Raw genomic sequence first — 11,505 nt, 5'->3', positions numbered from 1 at the left:
TTTTGTGTTTTGGTCAGATTACTTTCATCTTTTCTCAAGTAATTTATTTGCTTTAGTGTTTCACCGAGACGTATATTTTCTGGCTTAATAAATTAATGTTTACTCCTAATAGGAAAAATTATTTCAAGACTGAAATTTGAAGATTTTTCAGACTGTTCAGATGTCTGACTTCCTGTTCATTTAATGTATGTCATGTTGTTTTTTTGTCATTCTAGTTTCTTAATAAAAAATCCCATGTGGAACGAAGACATGTAAATGACATCTAGAACCCTGTTACAACAAGAGTACTGACTTGTTTAATTTTATTTCTAGTCTCATTATAAAGAATTGAGTGAGCTTGGCAAGGTCTGTTCTGAATGAATCTCATGATAGCTGTTCCATCATTATGCTCTGGATTAACTGGCATGTAATTATCTTGGGTCATCCTATTTACTTTCTTAAAATAAGTTACATCTGTACCTTTCCTTCTTATTGTATGACGCTTTGAGAAAGCTCCAAGACTGATTGACAGTCTACAAGAATGGCCTTGTAGAGAAGCTTTCTGGAATGTTTTACTTCTGTATATAGGAGTTACCAGATCTGTCTATTTAACTGTCTGCCTTTATTAGCTGTTCTGTAATTATACTGTTTTGCTGAAAAACATTTGCTTACCGTTTTGAATGAATATGACCATTTTTCCTTTATATAATGGAAATATTTATGGGACACATTTCCCCCCTTTTTTTCATTATTCTTTTGAGGTCCATTGTTTTCATCTGCTAATGCAGCAGTAATTGACAATTTAATGTGTATAAGGGACAAAAAAACACATATTTTTAAATCTAGTCACCACTTCTGTCATTTTTTCCCCTTGTGCCAGTTTTTGGCAATTACTATCTTTGGATTTACTTTCAACTTCTAATTTTAATTCTCTTATCTTTTTTAACTGTTTAAAAAAACTCTTCAATTTTATGCATTCATTTTTTTGTACATGAGAAGTATACTTTGTAAACTGTTTCAATCTGCTGTAAATTAGACTTCCTGCAGAAATTGCAGATGCTTAGGATTTTTTCTTAATTGTTGTCTTGTGACTTTTGGTGGACCAAGAGGAAAGTTGTTAAATGAGTTCCTGTCGTGGTTTAACCCGGCTGGCAGCTAAATACCACGCAGCTTCTGCAACTCGTCGTGTAGGGCTCCATACAGCAGCCTTCCATCTCCGATGCTTCCCCACAATACGACAGGACCCATCAGTGAACAGGGCATATTTCTTCTCATTCTCTGGTAACTGGTTGTACAGTGGGGCTTCTTCAGCATGACCCACCTCCTCCTCGGATGATATCCCAAAGTATTTGCCTTCTGACCAGTCCATAATCACTTCCAATATTCCTGGGTGACTGGGGTTTCCTATTCGAGCCCGCTGAGTAATCAGTGCAACCCACTTGCTCCACGTAGCATCAGTTGCATGATGCGTAGAAGGGACCCTTCCCTTGAACATCCAGCCTAGTACTGGCAATCGGGGTGCTAGGAGGAGCTGCGCTTCAGTACCGACCACCTCCGAAGCAGATCGAACTCCTTCATATGCTGCCAATATCTCCTTTTCAGTTGGAGTATAGCGGGCCTCAGATCCTCTGTATCCCCGACTCCAAAACCCCAGGGGCCGACCTCGAGTTTCCCCAGGTTCTTTCTGCCAGAGGCTCCAGGTGGGGCCGTTCTCCCCGGCTGCAGTGTAGAGCACATTCTTTACATCTGGTCCTGTTCGAACTGGCCCAAGGGCTACTGCATGGACTATTTCCTGCTTGATTTGTTCAAAGGCTTGTCGTTGTTCAGGGCCCCATTTGAAATCATTCTTCTTACGGGTTACTTGGTAGAGCGGGTTTACAATCAGACTGTAATTTGGGATGTGCATTCTCCAAAACCCCACAACACCTAGGAAAGTCTGCGTTTCTTTTTTGCTAGTTGGTGGAGACATAGCTGTTATTTTGTTGACCACATCCATTGGGATTTGACGACGTCCATCTTGCCATTTTATTCCTAAAAACTGGATCTCTCATGCAGGTCCTTTGACTTTATTTTGTTTTATGGCAAAACCGGCTTTCAGAAGGATTTGGACTATTTTCTTCCCTTTCTCAAAAACTTCCTCTGCTGTGTCACCCCACACAATAATGTCATCGATGTACTGCAGGTGTTCAGGAGCTTCCCCCTGCTCTAGCGCAGACTGGATCACTCCATGGCAAATGGTAGGGCTGTGTTTCCACCCCTGGGGCAGCCGATTCCAAGTATATTGGACTCCCCTCCAAGTGAAGGCAAATTGTGGCCTGCACTCTGCTGCTAGAGGGATGGAGAAAAATGCATTAGCGATATCAATTGTGGCGTACCACTTGGCTGCCTTCGATTCAAGTTCGTACTGAAGTTCCAGCATGTCCGGCACTGCAGCACTCAGTGGTGGCGTCACTTCGTTCAGGCCACGATAGTCCACTGTTAGTCTCCACTCACCATTAGACTTTCGCACTGGCCATATGGGACTATTGAAAGGTGAATGAGTCTTGCTGATCATTCCTTGGCTCTCCAATTGACGAATTAGCTTATGGATGGGAATCAGGGAGTCTCGGTTAGTGCGATATTGCCGCCGGTGCACAGTTGTGGTAGCGATTGGCACTTGCTGTTCTTCGACCCTCAGCAACCCCACAACAGAGGGGTCCTCTGAGAGACCAGGCAAGGTAGATAATTGTTTAATGCCTTCTGTCTCTAAGGCAGCTATACCAAAAGCCCATCGGAACCCTTTTGGGTCCTTGCAATATCCTCTTCTAAGATAGTCTATGCCAAGGATACATGGAGCATCCGGGCCAGTCACAATGTGGTGCTTTTCCCACTCATTCCCAGTTAGACTCACTTCAGCCTCCAATACAGTCAACTGCTGAGATCCGCCTGTCACTCCACAAATATAGATGGGCTCTGGTCCTTTATATCTCGATGGCATTATAGTACATTGTGCACCAGTGTCTACTAAAGCCTTATACTTCTGTGCATCTGACGTGCCAGGCCATCGAATCCACACAGTCCAATAAACTCGATTGTCCCTTTCCTCCCCCTGGCTGGAGGCAGGGCTCCCCTAATCCTGGTCAGAATCTTCTTCGTTTCTGTGTTTGAAGGACTGTCTGCTGGAAGTTGGAGCAGCAAACTTTTCAGAGAATCCCTTTTTCTTGATTGTTTTCTTTTGCAACTCACGTACCCGTGCCTCTAGGGTCGCAGTAGATTTTCCATCCCATTTTCTCATGTCCTCTCCATGGGCTCGTAAGTAAAACCACAGGGTGGCACGGGGTGAGTACCCACCATATCGTCTTCCTTGTGTGGATGAACGCCTACCCCTGATAGCTGAGACACTGCTTTGTACAGGTGCGGAGGAGAATAATCTCTCTTCAAGTTGGTGAACCTTTTCATAAAGTTTCTCCACAGCTGAGACGCAGGCCTGTAAGGAAGAAGAGAGACTTTCTTCGTACTGCCGAAGTTGTTTAGCCGCTTCATCCACTGTGGGTTCCTCATCCTCTTTCCAGGCCATTATTGCCAATGAGCTGGCATATGATGATGGTGCACTCCGTACAAACATCCGCCACATGGGTCGTGTACACCTGACTTCATCTGGATCTTTGGATGTTTGTCTGAGGTCTGGATCCTCATAAATCACTTCCCGTACGGCTAATTCCCTCAGGTACTAGATTCCCTTCTCCATAGTGGTCCACTTGCCTGGTAGACATAAAAGTTCTTCCTTGAAGGGATACCTTTCCCTCACAGCTGAGAGGAGACGCCTCCAGAGGCTGTGAGATTGTGCTCCATCTGCAATTGCTTTGTCAATGCCTGCGTCTCTAGCAAGGGATCCCAGTCACTTGGCTTCCCTGCCATCTAATTCCACACAATTGGCTCCAGAGTCCCAGCATCGGAGCAGCCAGGTGACAAGCTGCTCACCTATACAACGACCAAAATCTTTTCGCACATCTTGTAACTCACGCTCATTTAGGCTTCGGGTAGTTACTGTTGATTTTTCGGCATCCTCATCTTCCTCCTCCTGAACCCTTGATGGCCCAGCGTCGTCGTCGTCTCCGTCGTCTCTATACCTAGATTTGGCAGAAGACTCTCTGCGTTCTAAACGACCAGAATCTCTATACCATTTTTTCACCTTCTCTACAGGGGCAGCTTGCACTGCTACTGCTCGTTTCTCTGACCTTGTTACAGGGTCTGCCACAGAGGTTGGAATACTCTCTGCAGGGTCAACTTGCACTGCTACAGCTTGTTTCTCTGACCTTGTTACAGGGTCTGCCACAGAGGTTGGAATACCCTCTGCAGGGTCGACTTGCACTGCTACAGCTCGTTTCTCTGACCCCGTTACAGGGTCTGCCACAGCGGTTGGAATACCCTCTGCAGGGTCAACTTGCACTGCTACAGCTCTTTTCTCTGACCCAGCCACAGGAGCTGGAGTGGCTGCAGGAGCTGGAGCAGCTGCAGGAACCGGAGCTGGAGTGGCTGCAGGAACTGGAGTTGGAGCAGTTGCAGGAGCTGGGACTGGAGTAGCAGCAGGAGCTGGAACTGGAGCGGCTGCAGGAGCTGGAACTGGAGCAGCTGCAGGAGCTGGGACTGGAGCAGCTGCAGGAGCTGGGACTGGAGTGGCTGCAGGAGCTGGAACTGGAGTGGCTGCAGGAGCTGGAACTGGAGCATCTGCAGGAACTGGGACTGGAGCAGCTGCAGGAGCTGGAACTGGAGTGGCTGCAGGAGCTGGAACAGGAGTGGCTGCAGGAGCTGGGATTGGAGCATCTGCAGAAGCTGGGACTGGAGCGGCTGCAGAGTCCACCGTAGGGGTCACAGTGGCCGTTGGATCTGTCACAGGGCTTGGAGTGGCCGCAGGGTCTGTCACTAAGTTGATAGCAGTATCAATGGCAGCTCGATAGGCATGAGCCAGGCCCCAGCACGTTACAATGATTTGTATTACTTTGGAACTGCCAGAATCATGACACCTTTTTCTCAAGCATTCTGCCAGTTTTTGAGGATTTTGCAGTTGTTCAGGGGTGAATTTCCAAAACACTGGGGGTGCCAACTGCTCTAGATGCCTGCCCATATCCTCCCATACTCCCTGCCACCCACAACTATACTTCCTCCGGGCAGATCTCCGGATGAGCTTCCTAAGTAGTTGTTTAACTTTAAGCAGAACCTGAAGTGCATTCAGGAGGCAGAACAACAAGACTATGCTGGTCTGAGTATCCCAAGGATATTCAATATCTTGGAGAGCTATTGTAACAAGCTCGGAGGGTAAGAGGGTGGTGAAGGAGGAAGGCATAGTGATCCAGGAGGATACAGGGGTGGTGAAGGAGAAAGGGAGAGTAATCAAGTAAGAAAAAATATCTTCCCCTTTCCCCTCCACAGATTGACTCCCTAATGGAAAAAAACAATAGGTATAATTGCTAATAGTTTCCAAGATACAGTTTCCAAAATACAGAGTCGACGATGTTACTGAGTACAAATACCAAGTTAGAGTCATGACCAGATATCTCATCGTCTCATAAGCCATTGCTACAACACTCAGTACCATAATGATCTGAAACCAGGGCCCAGAGAGGATAAACAACATGACAGAGAGCAAATACGGAAAATAATGTACTATAATACTCAATTTGGAAAACAGGCGCAGCAGAGTTGAGATTAAAGCAATCAGCATTATGACAAGTGAATATTAAGCATGTCTAATACTTACACCACTTTTAGTTTAACAAACTGTGGTCAGATCTTCCGATATCTCAACCTTTCGTGCCCCACGTTGGGCGCCAAAAAGACTGTCGTGGTTTAACCCGGCTGGCAGCTAAATACCACGCAGCCGTTCGCTCACCCTCCCCCCTCCCTCTCTGGGATGGGGGAGAGAAATGGAAAGTGAAGCCCGTGAGTTGAGATAAAGACAGTTTAATAAGACAGGAAAATAATAATAACAAAATAATAATAACAATAATAATAATAATGTTACAATGGTGATAATAGGAAAGTAATAATAATATGTACAAACAAGTGATGCACAATGCAATTGCTCACCACCCGCTGACCGATGCCCAGCCTAACCCCGAGCAGTCCGGCCCCCTCCCCCCGGCTAGCCACCCCTATATATTGTTTAGCATGACGTCAGATGGTATGGAATACCCCTTTGGCTAGTTTGGGTCACCTGTCCTGGGTCTGTCCCCTCCCAGCTCTTACTGCACTCCCGGCCTGCCTGTTGGCAGGACAGAGCAAAAGGCTGAGATGTCCTTGGCTTGGTATAAGCACTGCTCTGCAACAATTAAAACATCGGGGTGTTATCAGCACTCTTCTCATCCTAAGCCAAAACACAGCATTCCACCAGCTACTAGGAAGAAAATTAATTCTGTTCTAACTGAAACCAGAACAGTTCCCATTATTGGCATTTTTTTGGATCCCTGCACTGTTTGGAATTGGCTTTTTTGAAAGCATTAAGTTCATATATTTCTGGTTTGCATTTTATTGTGTGTACAAATAACACATAATGAAATGACTTGTGTTTAAGCAACCATTACCGTTTAGTCTGTAATCATTTCTTTATTGGTTGAGGTTCAGCCTTGGATTAAATTAAAAATGAATGTTTTATCTTTATAGGAGTTAAGAAAGCAGTATTTTCATAATTCCTAAAAATCAGAAGTACAAGACTTGAGATTGTCGTTCAGACTTGAGTCATCCTCAGTTGTTCAGCTCATCCATGGTATGATTTGAAGGTCCGGAATAGATGCCAGCTATTATTTAATCTAGGTATTATTCCAACCTATTGTTTTGTTTGCTAAACATTGGTCCATAAGCACTGCTGTGAGTGAGAGTTGGGTTGAGGTACTAATGCATTTTCATTGTTCTGAACATAATTTATCATTAGTATAAGTTGTCTAGAATGGGTGCAATCAAAGGGCTGTCTAGCTCCATAGCCTCTCTGATAGTTGATGAAGAAGACAAACAGGAGAAGTATTCTGGTAGAAAACTCCATGTTCTTGTCAATCTGTGGAAGCTGCCCTCTAGGACCACATGACTGGAAAGATCAAATTGAAAAATATGCGTACCTGGTTTTAGTGGTGCAAAAAAAAAAAGAAGTGTGACTAAGACATGTGAGGGAAATTTGGGAGACAGTCTTAATTTCTACCTGTTTGTGAATTGCCACTAGTCCTGTGTACCCTAGAGTGGGGATGAAATCAACTTTGACATTATGTAAAACTGTTGCGAAGCACGGCCGAAAGCACGACAGACACCAGCAGAGTCAGATCATGCTTCACCATTTTATTGCCCGAATCGCCCAACTTTTATAGTGAATTTTACAGGGGTGGACAGTGTTTCACACAAGATTATTGGTCAAAAGCACTCAGACAAACCGTTAAGAAAATAACACCACCTGCAAGAAAAGAGCCCCCCTTTTGATTAGAAGTTAGGAAAACAACCCCCTTTGTGCTTAACGGCCACGTAGACCTAGTCCTTGAGGCCAGCTGCTGATAACAATATTATCTGAGTTCCTTAATTGGGTGATGTGGGAGTCATTGCAGTGGGAGCTTCTCACAGTTACTCTGGCAGCTTGGTTTGCTCAGCTACAGCAGGCCCTGAGATTTCTAAGGCCTACCCCTGGTTGCTTAAAGCAAGCTTAGATCGAACAATTATGCCAATTCCCAACAATTCCCCCGTTTTCTTTTTGTACAAGCAGTACTTGGTTTTACAGCAGATGTCAAATACATAACATAACACAACTATATAACTTAATCCTAATAACACTACAATTACTGTAAGCACTTAATGGTAACACAATTTGATAGTAAGTAACACAACTTAATAGTAACACACTTAAACCTAATCACTTGATGGTGATCAAAGGCTGTTCTTGACAGTCCTTGAGGTGTCACAGCCCACGTCATTGTCAGAATGATTATCAGGAATCTCTTCATGGTCGTCTTCAGCGTGTGCAGATTCTAAAACTGCTTCAGTCCACTTTGCAGTGATCCACTGGGTACCTGTTCCCGGCACCACTTCAAAATCCCTATAACTTTTTGCAAGTAACCCTTTAACCACATTTATCACAATACTACGTGTAATGATGATTGACACCACAATGAACAGAATCCTTAATCCCCCTTTGACTAATCCCAGTAACCATCTATGCATTGTTTCAAACAAATCAGTGAACCATTGATTGAAAGGATTGATACCATATTGACTCTTTCTCATGTGCTCTTTCAGGAAAGTAATGAATTTGTGAGTTGAAAAGGTCTAAACAGTACATTCCCTTAAATTTCTCCAAGTGGCTACTTCAAACAATGACTCCATACTAGTGAAACTTGATTTTGCTCAACCGATCACAACTAGCCCTGCTAGTTGCTTACAATTGACTCCCCGTTTTTCTAACAGCGCTGTAATAAATCCATTTCTTCTGATTTTTGCCGGCACCAATTTCCTATGCTTTTAGCCTGCCCTATGGTTATATCCCGGGATCCTGCACTGTGGCAACAATAACCTGTACTAAGGCTATATTCCGGAATCCTGCACTATGGCAACAATAACCTGTACTAGGGCCATATTCCAGAATCCTGCACTATGGCAATAACCTGCACTAAGGCAATAACCTGCACTGTGGCAAACCTGCACTAAGGCAATAACCTGCACTGTGGCAAAAGCGCGCTCTCATTCACACAGTACACAGCACAATCACACATACAGAGCACAATCGCACACCCAGAGGCCTCTGGCACATCTCACTCTCAATCATACCACAAGAACATAATTTAGAATGATAAGCAAACAAACAAGTATTGTCTCTCATTGTGTTCCTCGTGAAATGACTTGCAACACTTTGTTTTAAAACCTTACCCTTACACAAATACTTTCAACACAAAATACCTGGACATTTAAGAATAACACATACAATTATTAACACTCCAGTTAGTATCCCTCCAGCAGCTGAAAACATACTGTTTGTCTGCAGTTTCAGGAGATCTTTGCTCCTGCGGTGAGCGGCTGAGAGTGGAGTCCCCTCCGAACAAAACGCTCAGGGTGCACCTAGGGGCATCCACACCACAGCCGATCCCCGCAGCCGAGCAGTTGTTACGTGCGGCCGCAGATGCCACTCCAGGCACTAAAATTGCCAATGCCGCTCTAGCTGCAACCCCACACAATTCAACATTATCATTGCAATCCGGTGCAAGCAATGCCCATTTATGTCTGGTGATCTCACACAACTGTAACAAGCTAGGAGCAAATACAATGAGTTTATCTAAGTAACATGGACATCTGATAGCATTTGCAGCAATACCTTGCCAGGCCCTATCACCACAAATCAGAAAAACATCAGGAGGTAAGGCCAAAGCTGTACAATTGTTCCAAACACTGTAGTTGTTACCCCTTGTCTCCGTGCTATAAACCCCTAAACCCTGCTTAGCAGCGTCATTGTAATCACAGGTGTTATTTGTATTTCTATACCTGTATGGCCCTTTCCAGGTTCCTGTAGCAGAATTCATCTGATAGCCACGGCTACATTCACATTCGTAGCCACCTTTCAGGTTGATACAGATTTGACTACAGATACCAGGGTTTTGACATTCATCAATATCTCCACAGTTTCTCTTGTCTACAAACTCAAATCCAGCTGGACAGTCACATTCATTTATGATGCATTCCTTCAGGGGCTCATCACCCCAGTCCTTGCAGTCTCTCTGCTGGTTACACACTTTATTGATATCTATGCATTCTCCACTTCTGCACTTGAATTTGCCAGGTCCAGAGCACTGAATAACATTGTTACAGTTTGCTTCGTCAGTGCCATCCAGACAGTCTCTCACACCACTGCACTGCCTACTCCCATGGACACAGTTCCCATCTTCACATCTGAACTGGTCTGGCCTGCAGGTCTGAGAAGGGCAGTTAATTTCATCACTTCCATCCTTGCAATCAGGATCTCTGTCACAGTCTTTTTCACCATCACATTTCCAGGACACTGGGATACACTGGGTTGACTGAGGACCACAGCTGATTTCATTTACCCAGCATGTTCTCATATGACACAGCTCAGAACTTTCGTCAGACCTACCTTCACAGTCCGGATCCCTATCACACTGCCATCTGTTTGGCACACACTGACCACTGTTGCACACAAAGTCAGATTCAGCACACATCTTCTTCACACAAGCACTCTCATCACTGCCATCTGAGCAGTCTTCACATTTTGTTCTAGCACTGTCAGCGGCAGTGCACAGTCAGGTGAGGGCAAGCAGCAGGCAAAGCGCCCCACAGCACGGCAGCACCCGCCGCCGCCCTGCACCTGTGTCACTTATACTACTCCTATTACCCGTGCTGTTAGTGTCAGTGGCATCCTCCTGGTACCGTTTCTGTCTTTGTCGCCCCTTACTCTCCCCCTTTTCTTTTTGCCACTGACCATTCACCACAAATGGATGAGACACATGATTACTAGTTAGGAAAGAGAGTGTAACGTCTGCTATATGGCTGCAGGCAGTGCCAGCTGCAACCCTAGCAGCTGTTTGTGAACAAGCCTGCCGGTGGTCATTTGGCGGTGTAATCTGCGTCTCTGCACTCCTGCCCTGCAATAGAGCTAAATCGTCATTAATAGTCTGTAGAATGTGGCAACCCCACGGAATGTTATCCAGAAACATAGTTATAACACCGATCTGGGGACGAATAGTCTTTTTTGCATTGCAAGATAAACCTCTTATAAAAGGAATGCTAGAGCGAAACAGCACAGCCGCTGCTGCCGCTGCCTCCATGGTTCCGTCAGACAGGCTGCAGGGTCCTGATGTCCGTCCCTCTGCTCTGTGCCGACTCGCCACACGGTGAGGGTCGGCTGCCGTTGTCCACTGACGCCTCTGGTCTCCCATAGCAACTCGATCTCGGATGTCCCGCATCGCACCGCGATTACTTCAATTTCACGCGATTACTTCAATTTCCCGCGTTTTCCGCGGCTCCGTTTACCACGTCCCTCCGCGATTCCGCGTCCCACCGTGATTCCCTTTTCCGCGTCTCTCCGCGATTCCTTTTTCCGCGTTCCCCACGGTTTCTTTTCCCCGTGTCTTACCGTGAGTCCTTTGTACAGTGTTTGCGGCTCGGTGTCTGGTCAGGTGCAGCGCCGGTCCGATGTCCGCTCCGATGTCCACTCCGATGTTCCGGCGGCGCTCTGATGTCCCGCGCCGCTCCGATGTCTCAGTCTCGGGCTCAGGCTCAGCGCTGTGATGTCGCAGCGCCGCTGGCCCCGGCGCCGCGCCGATGTCCCGGCGCCCGGCGCCGCTGATCCCCGATGTCCCGGCGCCGCTGGTTCCCGCGCCGCGCCGATGTCCCGCTGCGCTGCGATGTTCGCCCCGGCGCCGCTGCGATGTCCGTGCTCGGCTGCGATGTCCTGTTCAGGCCCTGTTCAGGTCTCAGCCTGTTCGGGCGCCATTTGTTGCGAAGCACGGCCGAAAGCACGACAGACACCAGCAGAGTCAGATCATGCTTCACCATTTTATTGCCCGAATC

The 11,505-nt window shown here is 46.2% G+C and overlaps 1 protein-coding gene across 1 annotated transcript in view; it reads left to right on the top strand.

The window, feature by feature from the left end:
• The first annotated feature begins 2,941 nt into the window (after positions 1-2,941).
• The window catches only part of LOC311426270 (uncharacterized protein), a 448,189-nt gene continuing 439,625 nt past the window's right edge, over positions 2,942-11,505 (top strand). Inside the window, exon 1 of the mRNA XM_084502511.1 lies at positions 2,942-2,977. The gene's annotated coding sequence lies outside the window, so the exon portion shown is untranslated. The remainder of the gene's footprint in view (positions 2,978-11,505) is intronic.

The sequence above is a fragment of the Aythya ferina genome (assembly GCF_964211825.1).
Source record: "Aythya ferina genome assembly, chromosome: W".
Taxonomy (NCBI): Eukaryota; Metazoa; Chordata; class Aves; order Anseriformes; family Anatidae; genus Aythya; species Aythya ferina.
This window is presented reverse-complemented; position numbering and strand designations above follow the sequence as displayed.